This window comes from Cynocephalus volans, chromosome X (assembly GCF_027409185.1).
Source record: "Cynocephalus volans isolate mCynVol1 chromosome X, mCynVol1.pri, whole genome shotgun sequence".
Taxonomy (NCBI): domain Eukaryota; kingdom Metazoa; phylum Chordata; class Mammalia; order Dermoptera; family Cynocephalidae; genus Cynocephalus; species Cynocephalus volans.
The window spans coordinates 61,140,657-61,159,626 of NC_084478.1; positions in this window are offsets into that span (position 1 = coordinate 61,140,657).

The following is an 18,970-nucleotide window of genomic DNA, read 5'->3' on the forward strand; positions in this document are numbered from 1 at the left end:
AAGTGATTCAATTCACAGAGAGTTATTAAGTAAATAATGAATCTGTTGGAATGTAGATAGGTTTTAAAAATCCTGAAGGTGGCATGTATGCTACCAAAGTTTGGCAACCCCTGACCCTGTGTGGAACAAATTCCACAGGAGTAGGTAAGTTTAAAGCCCCCAGGAAGAGGGCGGGAATTGGGATGGGGAGAAAAACAGCGATCCAGGAAGCAATGTGACCCTCAGAACCTATGTCAGGCCCCTCCACAGTGTTCAGGAGCCATGGAGCAGAGCAAGGAGAGGCCGCAGGGATTGCCAGGGAGCCAGCAGTGTGATGCCAGGCCGGGGAGGGTGGACAGAAGATGCTGAGAAGGCTCTGGCTGGAAGCAGGGGTGAAGTGGAGGAATAAAACCACAACTCAGCAAACAGGAGGGGCTGCGGCCAATTTACAATCTCCCTACTCACCCGGGCCTAACCGTCTCTCCTCGTAGTACTGGTGGGCTTGTGTGCTTGTCAGTGACCAGCAGCCTTCAACTGTCCCTCCCATGGGCTCCTTTCCATAGACACATGAAGACACTCAGGGCGTTCACTTTGTAGAGGGGGAAAAGTCTCCTTCAGCCCTGAGTCCTGCTTTCATGACTGTCTTCATGTTTCACGAAACAGTAGTCTGCAGCCGCTGAGGGTCCTTTGTCCCCTCCATTCCTTCCTGCTGTCTGGATTGCCATGCCCCCTCCCTCCCCTGTTAGGCCTTATCTTGCAGAACACCACACTATTATAGCTTTACACAGGTCCAGAAACCTCTAGCTTGAGACATGAGGTTAAGAGCAAACAGGGGCCAGAGCCTTAGAGGTTTAAAGGATATTGGATTTTGTTTTGAGCAGGGGATGCAAAGATCACTCTGGCCACAATACTGTATAACCAGTTATACAGTAACCATCTAAGCAAGAAATGATGGTGGCCTAGACTGGTGTAATAGAAGTAGAGATAGTAGAAGTGATCAAATTCTGCATATATTTTCAAGATAGAACAGAAAGGATTTACTGATAGTTTTTTTTTTTTTCTTTTGTGACTGGTCAGTACAGGGATGGAACCCCGGACCTTGGTGTTATCAGCACCATGCTCTAACCAACTGAGCTAACTGGCCCCCTTTTACTGACAGATTAGATGGGGGGTGTGGACAAAACACAAGTTGTTAATGACACCAAATATTTTGGCCTGAGCAACTAGAAGAATGAAGTTTGATATACTGGGATGTGAAACAGTGGGAGAGAACCTAGATGAGAGTTCTGGAGGTAGGAGGCAGACACAGGAGTCCAGAATTCTACTTCGGACATGTTAAGTCAAGATACCACTCAGACAAGCAAGTAGAAATGTTAACTAGCACGTGAATATGTGAGGCTGAAGTTCAGGAAAAAGGTCAAGGCTGGATATAAAAATTTGACATACATCAGTTGATAGATGGTGTAGTGGATTAAATTATGTCCCTCAAAACTCCCTGAAGCTTGAATTGTGTCCCCCAAGTTTTATGTATTAGAAACTTGGCCCCCAAGGTGACTGTTAAGAGAGTGAGAAATCCTATTATGGTAATTGAGAGGTGGAGCCTTGAAGAGGTGATTGGATTGTAGGATGGGCAGTAGTGAATGGATTAAAAACGGTGGTCAGGGGTGTGGTTCTGAGAGCTTTAAAAGAGGAGGAGATTCTGTCTCTCTTGCTCTCTCTGCTTCCACCATCTTGCAATGTGAGACCCCTGGGTCACTGTTGCCACCACCAGATGGACTTTGGACTTCCCAGCCTCAGAAACTGTAAACAATAAATTTCATTTTCTTTATAAATCACTCAGTTCCAAGTATTTTGTTATAAGCAACAGACTAATACAGATGGTATTAGACTACAGTACTGGATTGAATGATGATAGTGCAGAAAAGAAGTCCAAAACTGAGCCTTAAAATACCCCTATGTTAAGAGATCAGGGAGATGGGGTAGAATTAGCAAGAGACTAAAAAGGAGTAGTTGGTGAGATAGGAAGAAAACCAGGAGAGTTTAGTATCATAGAAACCACGCAAAGAAAGCATTTGAAGAAGGAGGGCATAATTAACTGTGTAAAATGCTACTGATAAGTCAAATGGAGATGAGGTTTGAGACTTGACCCCTGATTTGGCAACATGGAGATGGCTGGTAACCTTGATGAGAATGGTTTTGGCAGAGTCATGGGGACAGAAATATCTCTGAATAGTTCTGGGTAAGGTATTGCAAACCAAAACTCTTGAATTTCCAGTATTTATAATTTCCTTAAAATAACTTAAGCTCAGAAAAATGTGAGAAATAAATAAAAGATCATCTAAACATTATCTCCTCTTGAAGTCTTCCCTGGCTGATAGAGGCAGAACATTCTGTTCCTGCATAAATCTTTTAATGAATCCTGAAGGTCACCCTGTCTTTAACCACTTACATACTTGCCCATTGCCCCCTGCTGTATCACTGGGGCCAGACACAGGGCCTACAACACAGAACACAATAAATGGGGTTTTTTGCTTGTTTTTTTTTTTGATTTTGGGGTTTTTTAAAAATAATAGATGAGGCCCTTGAAAGGGCAGCAATGGTATGGACATAAACAAAGAATCTCACAAGGTTCGTTCTTCATTCATTCAGCAAATGAGTACCCATCTGCATGCCCATAATTCCTACACAGCCATCACTGTACTCAGCACTTTATATTATAGTTATCTGTTTATGTTCTTGTATTTGACACTAGACTTTGTACTTCCTGAGAATAAAGACTGCAGGGCCTGGCACAGACTAGGTGCTCAATGAAGATCTGTCGAATAAATAGAAGAGGAACTGTGAAATATTTTCAGGCAACCAAATAATCACCTGATCTTTCCTTGTCCACATCACCTGGCTTAGAGTCCCTTTAAATCTAATGATTAGGGGAGCAATAATCAGCCACAATGTATATCGAGAAAATAAAATTTTTTAAAAAAAATAAATAAATAAAATAAAATAAAATAAAATAAAATAAAATAAAAATAAATAAATAAATAAATAAATAAATAGATCTAATGATTAGACATTTGGAATTCTAGGAAATCAAGAACAGAACCAGGGAACAACTTCGTAACCTTGGTGCCATAAATGCCAACATATTAACATTCCAGCTTTGCCACTTATGGGCCAGGTGATCCTGGGACAGTCTTTTTTCTTCTCTAGAGACCTCTGGCTTTGCCTATTTTTTTTTTTTTTTTTTTTTTTTTTGCGGCTGGCTGGCATGCGGATCCAAACCCTTAATCTTAGCGTTACCAACATCACACTCTAACCAGCTGAGCTAACTGAACAGCCCTGGCTTTGCCATCTCTGAAGTGAGAATAACAATACTTGCTTCACAGGACAGTGGTTAGGACGAAGTGAGAGAATATCTGTGACTGTGCCTTACTGTGAGTGTTTATTATTTTCTCAAGAGTAAGGACTTGGTACTGGCTTTTAGAGAGAACTGAGTTAGAACTCTAGTAAAAAATAACCAAGTTTTATTCCCTTAGTAACCAATCTGAAAGTTAATATTTTCTCTTCCACAAATAGATTTCACAGAACATTTTTATAATTAATAGATAATGAACATTTTATATGACTTAGAACTTAATTTTCTACAATTGATTAAACAATTTTGTAGATTTATCTCTACTTTTATGACATTATTAGTCATAATAATATTTGTTTCATGAACATGTATGAATTATCTGATTTTCATTCCTTGGTCAAGAGTCATTTTTAACACTGCTCCTCTTAGTTCCATGAAAGCAGAGCCACAGTCTGTCTTATTTCTCATTCAGCATCTAACACAGGGCCTGATAGGTACAGTCAATAATTCTTGAACTTAAACATACCATCCATTTTTAAGACTTACTTCTTGGCAGCCCACTGTAGCAAACAGCAGACCCTATGCATATAGATTAGGTCTATAGGAATTCAAAGGATTACACTATGGAGTGGTAGAAGCCAGAGAAAAATTCATGTAGAATTTGGGTCTTAAAGTGAATCCATGAAGCACGCGCTAAATTCGTCTGATAGATGAAGAGAAAAAAGATGCCAGAGCATGCTGAAGGACAGGAACTAGACGCAGCTAGATTCAGATTCAGGGGCATTTTCTTCAGCATGAAAAAAATGAAAGTATGAAAAGCTGATATGGAAATCAACCACTGAGAGCCTTGAATGGCAACAACAGATACTTAAATTATGTCTTATGGGGTATAAGGCTCATTTCTGCTATTTCTAAATGAGGCTAAAGTGGTGAATTAAGCCTGAAGAGCCCTCAACAAGGCTAGCCTTTCCTTTCCTGGTTGCCACCACAACAGCAAGGGGAAGAGAAGGGCTGCAAGATGCCAGGGCAAACGAGGTCTGCCTGCTGCTTTGAGGGACAGCAACCTACTACCCCCCCCATACACACACATTCACAGACACACAGACACACACACACACACACACACACACACACAGACACACACACACCAGCTATGAACTCTTGTCAGCCTATTTTTGTCCAGCTAGTGACAATGACCAAGAACACTACATGACAGAGCTTTTTTACTTTAAACATTAAAATCCACCAGTGCTATGAAAATTGAGGAGAAAACAAAATATATGAAATTCAGAATGTAATTCAATCAAGTCCTTGCTAAATTGGAGAGCAAATTCTCTACCCAAAGCATATTAGTGAGTATTTGTTAAATATTTCCAACTCTCTTGCTAAGTAAAATAAAATTAGCCAGATCTAATTCTTTAAAAGAATACTTTTAGCATAAAAGAAAATACTACTAAAACCTCTCCAAAACTCTTTGCTTGTGAGTTGTGAATTCACATATTCAAACCCAGAACAACAAAACACACACATGCTTTTTTAAAGTTCAGTGACACCAATTTCTTTTGTTATTCTAATTAGCATAGCATGCAAAATTCTATTTTTGCACTATTAGAGCATTAACTTGAAATTTCAATTCAGAATTCTATACCTTAGGAACTAACTGTTTGGGGATTTGTTTGGTATGATGTAACAGTCTATACGGCACCTGTTTCAAATGTTCGCCCTTTACCCCACCCACACACACATACACAAGCTTGAGATTTACCAAAATAACCTTTTAGAATCACATGGCAACCTGCCCTTTGCCCGAGTGACTGTGGAATGGTGCTCAGTCTGAGTCCAAGGAAATTGGGCAAATGTCCTAGCAAATGATAAAATCAGAAACGTACTATTCCCAGATCAGTGTTCCTTGGTATCTCAACTCCCCGGCTCCCATCTTACTTATGACTCGACTGTTGGAAAGGCAGCAGTCAAATCCAGAAATCACTGCTTCACATCAAATTAATAGATGATATCACCACCCCTTCCTCGTTGCTAAAGATTGGAACAGCAATTTTATCCCATGCTTGGGTTCATTAATGAATAATCAACAAGTTGTCAGGTGCACTACGGAAACCGTAAAGCTAACCCAAACTGAGAAGCAGCCTACAGTCCTCAGCCTCAAGAGCTGTGGATCTGTTTGTAATCTCTTTCAAAGCTCCAGCATATCAGAGTCTCTTGTTTCTTTCTATACTGCACTCCAAAGCCCGAATGCTTCACAGCCACATGGCAAAGGCAGGAAGAGTGAGGTACTTGGTAAGAACCTGACAGCTCACTGAGACGACCATGAGCCAAATGCCTCTCTTTGCAAATGTGAATATCATTCCCGTTGCCATCATAGCTAGCAATTATAGCACTGTTCTAAGCACTTTAGAACCATTAAGCTCTCTTAACCCCCAGAAAAAAATCTGAGTATGCTCTATTATTATCCCTATCCATAAGATCTACAAGAATCTGTAAGATTCTGAGGCACAGAGAGTAATTTGCCCAAGGTCACTCAGCTAGTGTAGGTGGTGAATCCAAGATGCAAAACCTTGGGACTCACATTCTTTGTGCCCTTTTGGATAAAAGCAATAGACCCTTATCAGTGTTGAATTGTTACTTTTGCTCTGTATAACTATAATAGCAAAAATGACCACCATGACCTGGACGGGAAGAAACAGATCAGATAATTGGATCTAGACTCAATTCCATAAAAGCACGGCAGGTATCAGAAGAGAGTGCTGTAGAAACTCCTCTATAGCCACCAGCAGTTACTGGAAATTTGGGGGCTTAAGAGAGCCAGTTAATATTTAATATTTCAATAAACATTAACAACATATATTTTTCTTAACTATTTTTGAGGTTAACGGAATATTTGATATAGATTTATCTAAAACTGTAATTCTTAGATATTCCTGCCTGATCAGGTTCCGGACTAGTTTGCTTCTGTTCCATAAATAGTGTGGGGTTTTTTTCTCCCTTCATATCATATTTATTTTAGAAATTCATTTTCTCTTTTCTTCTATTTTGTACTTTTATGGAGAAGAAAAAGTCATTCAACAGATACTGTGAACATCCCGGAGAAAATAATAAAATTGCCTCGGGTATAGTGGGATCTTAGAGCTCAAGACCATAAGAGCGTGAAAGCTATCATTACTTATTAATAAAACTAAATCACTCAAACAGTAACCCAAATGTGCAAATAAAAAAGCCATGTCAAAGGAAACCTCAAACATTTTGAAGCTAATTTTCCTATCTTTCCAAACCTAACTTGGGAAAGTGTTATGCTTGTGATTCTCAGCCATCAACGCAATATAACAATAAGACTCATTGTATATATTTAATAATGTATTAAAATTAGTAGAATAGAAAATAAAATTTAAATCAATAAGATTTAGAGAGATGTCTAGCACCTTCCTCACAAGACTCTGATTTATTTCTTTATATAATTCAATTCAAGGCACCAATCATTAAAGAAAATTCTAAAGACTTACCCAAAGTCAGTTAAAATCACTGGTTCATTGTAACTGATTAGTACATCCATTCCCAAATTCCTTCTCCCTTGCCTGTCTCCATTTAAAAACTCCAGATAAAGCTAAACACTGCGCTTGTTTCCTCAGCCTCTTTTTAAGAAGTCTGTTTTAGGATTCTAGAAAAGGTTTTTGCTCTCATTTAGCCAAGAGACAGATGCAGATGATGCTACCCCTGTTCACCTCTTCTTGCCTTGAGATGTACACATGATGCCTGGAGCTGCAGCAGCCACCTTGGGATCATGGGCTGGAGGGTGGGAAGGATTGCAGAGATACTGGCTGAGACAAAGTTGATCCTCTGAACACATACAGCAGCCACCCACCTCCAAACTTCCTGCTTGGTGAAAAAAATAAATCCCTGCTTGTTCAAGCCTCTATTGGTCAGGTATTCCATTACTTGTAATAGAAAGCACCACAAACTAATGTACGCAGTCTCTAAAAGCTGTTCTTTAATTTTTTTTCAACAGAATAAGACTATTAAATGATCTAAAGGGTAATTTTCTTTATACACTGGGAAAAAGAAAGACAAAGAAGAACCTTGACAAAGAAAATGTGGGAGGAATGACTGAGCCTGAGTTTAAGGTTTACTATATACCTACAGTAATTTTTAAAAAGTGTGGCATAGACACACAGATCAATGGAATAGAATAGAGGACCCAGAAAGAGACCCACGCAAATATGTTCAAATGATTTTCTACAAAGATGCAAAAGCAATTCAAAGGAAGGTAGCTTTTTCAACAGATGGTGCTGGAGAAATTGGGCATCCATAGGCCAAAAAATTAATCACAACCTAAATATCACACCTTGTACAAAAATTAACTCAAAATGAATCACAGACAAATATAAAATGTACAACTATAAAATGTTTAGGAAAAAAACACAGGAAACAATCTTCAAGATCTAGGGCTAAACAGAGAGTTCTCAGACTTGACACAAAAAGCACAATCCATAAAAGGAAAAAACTGATAAATTGGACCTCATCAAAATTATAAACTTTGCTCTACAAAAGACACTGTTAACTGGATGAAAAGACAAGCTACATTCTGGGAGAAAATATGTGCAAACCACATCACAAAGGACTAGTATCTAGAATGTAAAAAGAATTCTCAAAACTCAACAGTAAATAAACAATCCAATTTAAAAATTGGCAAAACAATTACGTTTCAGTAAAAAAACAAATTTAAAAAAATGGGCAAAAGACAAACATTTCACCAAGGTGGATATATAAATGGCAAATAAGCACACTAAAAGATATTCAACTCATTAACCATCAGAGAAATGCCAATTAAACCCACAATGAGATATCACTACACACCTATCAGACAGCTAAAATAAAAAATAAAGACAACACTAAATGCTGACCAAGGTGCGGAGAAACTAGATCCTGCATACATTGCTGTTGGGAATGCAAAATGGTAATTTGCTCTCAAAAACAGTTTGATCGTTTTTTAAGTGAAATTAAACATGCAATCATCATACAACCCAGCAATTACACTCTTGGGCCTTTATCCCAGAGAAATGAAAACATATGTTCACACGAAAACCTGTACATGAATGTTCATAGCAGCTTTATTTGTAATAGTCAAAAACCAGAAATAGCCCAGATGTCCTTCAACAGGCAAGTTATTAAAGAAACTGGCACATATGTGGAATACTACTCAGTGATATAAATGAATGAACAATTGATACATGCAACAACCTGGATAAATCTCCAGGGAATTATGCCAAATGAAAAAAAAAAAAAACAATTCAAAAGATACATACTTTATGATTCCATTCATGTAACATTTTTGAAATAACAAAATCTCAGAAATTGAGAACACATTAGTGGTTGCAGGGGGTTGGGGACAGGGATGGAAGGGAGGTGGGTATGATTATAAAGCATAACAGGAGCCCGAGGCGGCGGCTGCCGAGAACGGGGACGGTGATGATGCAGAGGCAGAGAGGAAGGCGCCCGACACGGCACAGCCCTGTGAGTGACCCCTGGCCCAGCCCTGCTCGGGAGGCAGACGCCCGCCCGGCTTCCGCCTGCCCCACTGGGCCACTCACCAGCCCTGGGGCTGCCCCGATTTTCTCAGGTGGTGGCGGCTCCGAGCGGCTCCGGCCTGGCTTGGCCAAGCCTGTCCTCCTCCCCCGGCTCGGCTCCTCACTGAGCCTTCCCACTTGCTTGCCCCAGCGCCGGGCTTCCCGGGGCCTGCGGGCTGGACTCCCCTCCCACTCCCTCTGCAGTTCTCTGGCGGGGCTGGTGGCGTGGGGCGTCCCCGGCCAGCGTCGGGAGGGCAAGGAAGTACGGGCTGGGCCGACTGTCACTCCACCACACCCTGGGCTCCTCCCCCGGTAAACTTCCTGTTACTGGGAGGCAGATACCATCTCTGCGGCCACCAGTTCGGAAAAACACCTAACCGATTTCTGGTTAGGAATAGTGTGGTAGGAGAGTTCCCGAGTTCGCTTGAACATGCTGGAGAGCTGACTGTGGGCGGTCACCGGACTTGGTCTGCGCCGGGGGGATTCAAAGGTGAACCGTGTGCTGCAGGCTCCTCCCCCGAGGAGCTCAGGCTCTGGTGTGGGAGATAAGACAAGTATCCAAATAACCGCGATACCAGGAGGAAGGTGATAAGTCCCAAGAAAGATCTACACAGTGCTACAAAGGCACCCAGAGTGACTGGTCGTCTGTGCCTAGCAGAAACCTGGTAGACTTCCTGGGCGAGGCGGTGCCGAGCAGGGTCTTGAAGGCCCAGCTGATAGACGAGGGCTGCAGAAGACATGTCCCAGCCCAGCCCAGTGCGCACAGAGCGGAGAGACGTCCGGCTAGGGAGGTGGAGACATGACAGAAACCACACACCCTGTGGGGTCGCCAATGCGTGATCCAACAGCCTGGGCCAGAGCGCACGGAACAGGGAGAAGTCCTGCACGGGAAGTGGAAGCTCAGCAGAGAGCACACACCCTGTGGTACCGCCCTGTGATCCAGCAGCCCAGCAGAGTCCAAGCTGATCAGAGAGCTGGATCCCCGGAGAGGACCAAGACCTGAGGCAACCACACACACAAGGCACTAGAGGCCAACTGAGCAGTCACAGAGGTAGCCATACCAAATTGGCAACCACAGCAACATCTTAGTTAGTCAATAGTCTCAAACCGGTGGACTGTGAAACCCCCTGCCACAATGAATAAACATAAAAAAAAAGATACCAGAAATACAAAAAATTAATAAAGTACACCACCAAAAATTAATAAATCTCAAACTCTAGATCCTATAGAACAAGAAGCCCTTGAAATGACTGACAAGGAATTTCGAGTGATAATTCAAAGGAAACTGGATGAGATACAAGAAAACTCAGCTAGACATCATGATGAAATGAGGAAAAGTATACAGGACCTGGAAGAAGAAATGTACAAGGAAATCAATGTCCTGGGAAAAAATGTAGCAGAACTTGCTGAACTGAAGAAGTTATTCAGCGAAATAAAAAACACAACGGAGAGTTTAACCAGCAGGCTTGTCAAAGTTGAAGAGAGAACCTCTGAACTTGAAGATGGGCTGTTTGAAATAACACAAGCAGACAAAAAAAAAAGAAAGAAAGAAAAAAGAATCAAAGACATTGAAGAAAATCTGAGAGAGATATCAGACAACCTTAAGCACTCAAATATCTGAGTCATGGGTATCCCAGAAGGGGAGGAAAACGGAGATTGCATTGAAAACATATTCCACAAAATAGTGGCAGAAAACTTCCAAGGTACAGGAAATATCAGAGATTTTCAGATCCAGGAAGCTCAACAATCTCCAAACGTATTCAACCCAAAAAGGCCCTCTCCAAAACATGTTATAGTCAAATTGGCAGAACTCAGAGACAAAGAGAGAATCTTAAAAGCTGCAAGAGAGAAGTGTCAAATCACCTATAAGGGAGCCCCAATCAGGCTAACATCACACTTTTCATCACAAACCCTAAAAGCTAGAAAGGAATGGGATGATATTTTCAAAATACTAAAAGACAAAGATTGCCAGCCAAGAATACTCTACCCTGCAAGGCTATCCTTCCGAAATGAAGGGCAAATAGTATATTTCTCAGACAAACAAAAACTGCGGGAGTTCACTACCACACGACCACCCTTACAAGAAATCCTCAAGGGAGTACTGGGTTTGGTTCCTGAAAAATAACTACCACTGCCATAAAAACCGAAGAAAAATCAAAACCCACTAGTATAATAAAAATGGCATTCATGAAGAGAAAACAAACAAACAAAAATGCTATCTACAACCTAAGGAACCAAGAAACACAGAAACCAAACAGTAAATCACAAAGCAAGGAACAAAAGACACCTAAGACAAACAAACAACCAATAAAATGCTAGGAATAAATCAACACCTTCCAATAACAACTCTTAATGTAAAAGGCTTAAATTCCCCAATTAAAAGACACAGACTGGCTGACTGGATCAAAAAGGAGGACCCAAGTATATGCTCCCTACAAGAGACCCACCTCACCCATAAAGACTCACATAGACTAAGAGTGAAAGGATGGAAAAAGATTTACCATGCAAACAGAAAAGAAAAACGAGCTGGAGTAGCTATTCTTATATCTGACAAAAGAGACTTTAAACTAAAAACCATAAAAAGAGACAATGAGGGTCACTACTTAATGATAAAAGGACTGATCCATCAAGAAGACATAACAATCATAAATATGTACGCACCCAATGTCGGACCTGCCAGATTTATAAAACAAACTCTGTTAGACCTAAAGAAGGAAATAGACACTAATACCATAATAGCAGGGGACCTGAACACCACACTGTCAATATTGGACAGATCATCTAGGCAAAGAATCAGTAGAGAAACACAAGATCTAAACAATACTTTAGACCAATTGGAATTGGCAGATATCTACAGAACATTAAATCCAACAACCTCAGAATATTCATTCTTCTCATCAGCACATGGATCATTCTCCAGGATAGATCACATATTAGGTCACAAATCAAGTCTCAATAAATTCAAAAAAATTGGAATTATCCCATGTATTTTCTCTGACCACAATGGATTAAAACTAGAAATTAATAACAAACGAAACTCTGGAAACTATACAAACACATGGAAATTAAACAGCATTCTACTTAATGACATATGGGTCCAAGAAGAAATCAAGCAGGAAATCAAAAAATTTATTGAAATTAATGAAAATAATGATACATCATACCAAAACCTGTGGGATACTGCAAAAGCAGTATTAAGGGGGAAATTTATTGCATTAAATGCTCACCTCAGAAGAATGGAAAGATGGCAAGTGAACAACCTAACACTTCACCTTAAAGAACTAGAAAAACAAGAACAATCCAAACCTAAAGTTAGCAGACGGAAAGAAATCATTAAGATTAGAGCAGAACTGATTGAAATTGAAACCCAAAAAACAATCAAAAGATCAATGAATCAAAAAGTTGGTTTTTTGAAAAGATAAATAAAATTAACAAACCATTAGCACGGCTAACAAAAAAAAGAAGAGAGAAGACTGAAATAACAAAAATTAGAAATGAAAAAGGTGATATTACAACTGATTCATCTGAAATACAAGGAATCATTCGAGACTACTATAAACAACTATACACCAACAAAATTGAAAATCTGGAGGAAATGGATAAATTTCTGGACACACACAAGCTCCCAAAACTGAACCATGAAGACGTAGAAAATTTGAACAGAACAATAACAATAAAGGAGATTGAAGCTGTTATCAGAAGGCTCCCAACAAAGAAAAGCCCAGGACCAGATGGATTCACAGCAGAATTTAACCAAACATTCAAAGAGGAATTGACACCGATTCTTTACAAACTATTCCAAAAGATTGAAACAGACGCAAATCTCCCAAACTCATTCTATGAAGCAAACATCATCCTGATACCAAAACCAGGTAAAGATATAACCAAAAAAGAAAACTACAGGCCGATATCCTTGATGAATATAGATGCAAAAATCCTCACTAAAATACTAGCAAACAGAATACAGCAACACGTATGTAAAATTATTCACCACGATCAAGTGGGATTCATCCCAGGGATGCAAGGTTGGTTCAACATACGCAAATCAATAAATGTGATACACCATATTAATAAAGTCAAACGCAAGGACCATATGATCATCTCTATAGATGCTGAAAAAGCATTTGATAAAGTTCAGCACTCATTCATGACAAAGACCCTCTATAAGTTAGGTATAGAGGGAAAGTATCTCAACATAATTAAAGCCATATATGCCAAACCCACTGCCAATATCATCCTGAATGGGGAAAAGCTGAAAGCTTTTCCTTTAAGAACAGGAACTAGACACGGATGCCCACTCTCACCACTCCTATTCAACATAGTGTTGGAAGTACTAGCCAGAGCAATCAGAGAAGGAAATAAAGGGCATCCAGATTGGAAAAGATGAAGTCAAACTGTCCCTGTTTGCAGATGACATGATCCTATATATCGAACAGCCTAAAACCTCTACAAAAAAAACTCTTGGAATTGATAAATGATTTCAGCACAGTAGCAGGATACAAAATCAACACAAAAAAATCAGTAGCATTTCTTTTCTCCAACGGTGAACATGCAGAAAGAGAAATCAAGAAAGTCTGCCCATTTACAATAGCCACCAAAAAAATAAAATACTTAGGAATTGAGTTAACCAAGGAGGTGAAAAATCTCTATAATGAGAACTACAAACCACTGCTGAAAGAAATTAGAGAGGATACAAGAAGATGGAAAGATATCCCATGCTCTTGGATTGGAAGAATCAACATAGTGAAAATATCCATACTACCCAAAGTGATATACAAATTCAATGCAATCCTCATCAAAATTCCAAAGACATTTTTCTCAGAAATGGAAAGAACTATCCAGACATTTATATGGAATGATAAAAGACCTCGCATAGCCAAAGCAATGCTGAGCAAAAAAAATACAGCTGGAGGCATAACACTACCTGACTTTAAGCTATACTACAAAGCTATAATAACCAAAACAGTATGGTACTGGCATAAAAACAGACACACTGATCAATGGAGTAGAATAGAGAATCCAGAAATCAACCCACACACTTACTGCCATCTGATCTTTGACAAAGGCACCAAGCCTATTCACTGGGGAAGGGACTGCCTCTTCAGCAAATGGTGCTGGGATAACTGGATATCCATATGCAGGAGAATGAAACTAGATCCATACCTCTCACCATATACTAATATCAACTCAATATGGATTAAGGATTTAAATATACACCCTGAAACAATAAAACTTCTTAAAGAAAACATAGGAGAAACACTTCAGGAAATAGGACTGGACACAGACTTCATGAATAAGACCCCAAAAGCATGGGCAACCAAAGGAAAAATAAACAAATGGGATTATATCAAACTAAAAAGCTTCTGCACAGCAAAAGAATCAATTAACAGAGTTAAAAGACAACCAACAGAGTGGGAGAAAATATTTGCAAAATATACATCTGACAAAGGATTAATATCCAGAACATATAAGGAACTCAAACAACTTTACAAGAAAAAAACAAGCAACCCAATTAAAAAATGGGCAAAAGAGCTAAGTATGCATTTCTCTAAGGAAGATATACAAATGGCCAACAGACATATGAAAAAATGCTCAATATTACTCAGCATCTGGGAAATGCAAATCAAAACCACACTGAGATACCATCTAAGCCCAGTTAGGATGGCTAAAATCCAAAAGACTCTGAACAATAAATGCTGGCGAGGTTGTGGAGAAAAAGGAACTTTCATACACTGTTGGTGGGACTGCAAAATGGTGCAGCCTCTATGGAAAATGGTATGGAGGTTCCTCAAACAATTGCAGATAGATCTACCATATGACCCAGCTATCCCACTGCTGGGAATATACCCAGAGGAATGGAAATCATCAAGTCGAAGATATACCTGTTCCCCAATGTTCATCGCAGCACTCTTTACAATAGCCAAGAGTTGGAACCAGCTCAGATGTCCATCATCAGATGAGTGGATACGGAAAATGTGGTACATCTACACAATGGAATACTACTCAGCTGTAAAAACGAATGAAATACTGCCTTTTGCAACAACATGGATGGACCTTGAGAGAATTATATTAAGTGAAACAAGTCAGGCACAGAAAGAGAAATACCACATGTTCTCACTGATTGGTGGGAGATAAAAATTAATGTATAAATTCACACACACACACACACACACACACACACAAAACTGGGTTGGGGGGGAAGAAGATATAACAACCACAATTACTTGAAGTTGATACAACAAGCAAACAGAAAGGACATTGTTGCGGGGGAGGGTGGAGGGAGGAGGGAGGGAGGTTTTGGTGATGGGGAGCAATAATCAGCCACAATGTATATCGACAAAATAAAATTTAATAAATAAATAAATAAAATAAAATGGAAATAATAATATCTACCCTAAAAAAATAATAAAAAAATAAAATAAATAAAATAAATAAAAATAAAAAATAAATAAATAAATAAAAAGACAGTGAATGAGGAGGTTACTCTCTCTCTCTGCTCTCTCTGCTTCCACCATCTTGCAATACAGACCCCTGGGTCACTGTCGCCACCACCAGATGTGTTCCTTGGACTTTGGATTTCTGAGCCTCCGAAACTGTAAGCAATAAATGTAATTTTCTTTATAAAATACCCAGTTCTGTATATTTTGTTATAAACAACAGAAACGAACTAATATACAAAGCAAAGTTTGTTACTGAAATAGAAGTGTTGACCACACTAACAGTAAACGCTTATCAACCTCTAAGTTTGAGCTTCAATGTAAAGGAGCACTACCTTTTAAGGATTCATTTTAAAGTTTCAGCCTCTTGGTAAAATAGTTGGTGTGATTTGGGATATCAAACGCCCTATGGGGTTTGTCTATTTTATAGTCCCTGAATTACTCGAGTGCTCAGGGAAGGAAAAACCATGAAAAACTTGAAACTAGAATTTAGATTGGAGAGTATAATTGTAGATAAGATTTTAATGACACGTGCTAATTGCTAAGAGAGTTGGGAGAGCCTTGTAGAGTGTTATGCAACATGCAGACTAAACGGCTGGAACATAGCATCTAGAAGAATCACACTACCCCCTGTCATATCCCCATCCTCTCCAGTAACTTTCAGATACTTTGCTTTTGTATCTCCCTGTAGTTGGTGAGCATATCACTAGGTTTTCGGGCAATCTTGAGTCTAAGAGAAACTCTTCTGGTAAGAAAAGTAACTCCATTGTTCCCTCTCTGCACAACACAGTGGCCCTCTCCCTTGGCAAGATGGTGCCTGGATTCACTGCCACTCTTATGTGGGGGGTAGGGGTGGTGGTGGGGAGAGCCAGGAGATCAGTACCAGTTAAGGCTCAGTGCTTAACACTAAGTTAGCTGGCACCCCAGGCATGGGAGCAGTCCATGGTCCCCAAGCATCTGTACTTCACTTGCCTTCACCCTTTCCACTTCAGTGCATGCCAACCTGACCTCTACTTCCAACATTTTCATTTCTTAGGCCAAGGGCAGTCTTTGGCCACCAGAGCCAGCTTTGTTAGGCCACGGAATGAATGCCCCCCCCCCAACTTAGCAGCAGCAGCAGCTTTTGACCAATGACTGATAGGAGCAGATGATGCATAAATGCACCAGCTTCCTTGCCCCTCAGGCAGGATAACTCATTTTCTCAAAGTTACCCTGCAGGACTGAGCCCCAATTGCCCACAGTGTCAACTTGCTCAATAATGAACCATTTCTTGGCTGTCTTCCCCTCCCTGTCTCACTTCCCCACTTCCCCACCAGTGTTTCCTGGGATCCCCTCCCAAATAAGCTATGTGCCTCCAAGTCCTTGTCTCACGATTGGTTCTGGAAGAACTCAAGTGAAAACACAGACACTGAAGCAGAATGCAGGGAGGAGAGCAACCACTGTCCTCCCACAGGCAAGGACAGGCTTTGCAGAGTCTGATAGGGCTAAGTTCAAATCTCTAATTGCATAATCCTGATGCTGTGACCTGGCCACATTACAGACTATCTCTGTGTCTTGGTTTACTCACTTGTAAAGTCCTACCTCATAGGATTGTTGTGAGTATTAAACAAGATAAAAGGCGTAAAGGGCTCAGAACATAGGATAAACTAAAAAAGGAATGAAATTTTTATCACTGCAGAACCCCCCAACTCCCACCCCCAGGTTATGCAATGGAACAGAAAAGGCTGAGAAGCAATAAAAAATTGTACTTTCTGTATTAAAGTGGCTTCCCAGAGAGAACTCTTTCACACTCACATGCACAGTTCCAATTTCTCCTAAACACCTAAAGTGGAAACACCACCCACGCCAGCCTGATTCCTGCAAGGAGTATGCTATAACATTTAGTAGATGAAAATTCACCAAGTTTCTTGAGGGGTTAATGTCTGACCTAACTCATCACCTAAAACCAAGCAGATGGTCCTTAGCCACATACATCACTTGAGATTTTTCAGCAGAAGCAGCAATTTACATTAGATAGCAGCAAAGCTCATCAAATAGAAATGGTAACCTTCTGGGAATTTGGGGAAGCAGGCAGAATATTTCACTTTCCCAAGGGATCCCAGCATACACTGTGATCTCATCTGGTCCCCGAGGTCCTCGGGACCTGTGTTTTGGGATCCACAGCCACTGTGGGATCAGTTATCTACATTACTGCTTTGCTGTGTTTTAATGGTGGTGTTACCACCATCTCCCTTGTGGGATAAATAATAATGATGCTTTGAATTTGCATAGCACTTTTACTCCTCCAAGTGTGTCAATATATATTATTTTATTTTGTATTCCAATAGTTCTCCCTTCAGGAAATTGTTCCTTTTTCTCAATCCGAATTTTTGTACACTGCATTGTATTTATCACTTATGTCCCCTGGGATTTAAAGACCAAATAAATCCTCCTCCATGTTAACACCTTTCAGTGGATGCAGATTGCAGCCATGGCCCATTCTCCTCTCCTTTCATGCTTTAACCATGAAATTCACTTCAAACCCATGGGGATGGGGGAGGGGGAGGGGGATAGAATACCATAAAGCACCATAAAAGTCCACAGTGATATCTTCCCACATGCTTTAGATATTTCCTCCTCCTTCTTTTCTCCCATATCCCATGATTATTCTTGTGCCTCTTCTCTAGCTTCAAGAAAAAACGCATATAATAGGTTAAGTGTCAGTTGCATCACTATAAAAAAGAAGTTTTCAAGTCTCAGGCCTGCAGAGTCTCATTTAAGACAAAAACAATTCCAGCTACCTTGGCCCTTCTTTCCTTTCCTCGCATTCTGTCTCTGGTTGAAGGCGTTTAAATCCTTCTGCAAAATTTCCACAAAATCAAAGAACACAGTTAATGCGGACTCAGTTATTCTTTTCCCTTATAGCCCATTAAGCATCTGAATCTGACAGGCCTGACAGTTGAGAATACTCCACACACGCGCACGCGCACGCGCACGCGCACGCGCACACGCGCACACACGCACACACGCACACACGCACGCACACTCCGCCTTTCAGCACACCATCCCATTCTCGCTGAGAATCCAGGCCCACGTGACCATGTCAATAGCCAGTCTCCCACCAAGCCGTGTCCTAGATTCAGCTTCTGCCTCAATTAAGGAAACAAAGCAGCACTTATTTTTAAATTAGAAAGCCTCCCGGCTTCCCTTACAGACTGCCTTGACTGTGCTGCCCTGATCAAAGCCGCTTTGAACACTCTTCTGCTCTGGTGGGGATGGGAAAGAACGTTGCCTGCAGAAAACGTTAATGTGAAACATTAGAGCATCAGGAACATGCGAGGGGCTGAAGTCCGTGCGGAAGAGGCTCAAAAGCTTGTTTGTCTTCATTCCAAGAGTCCTCGAAGAACATAATTAAAAACAGAAGTTTCACGGTTCTAATTCGTTTTACTTATTCTAATTTGTATACGCTTTTCCTTTCTCATTTCTGTCTTCATTTTTGTTTGCATGCTTGCTTGTTTATTGCTTCTTTTTAACCTTGTCCATTTTCAGCTCTTCTCTTTTTAAATTAATTTTCTCCTTCGATTATCTTCCTCAAAAGCCCCTTTGGTTTCATTTTCATCCACCCCACACCTCACCCCCGGTCTTTC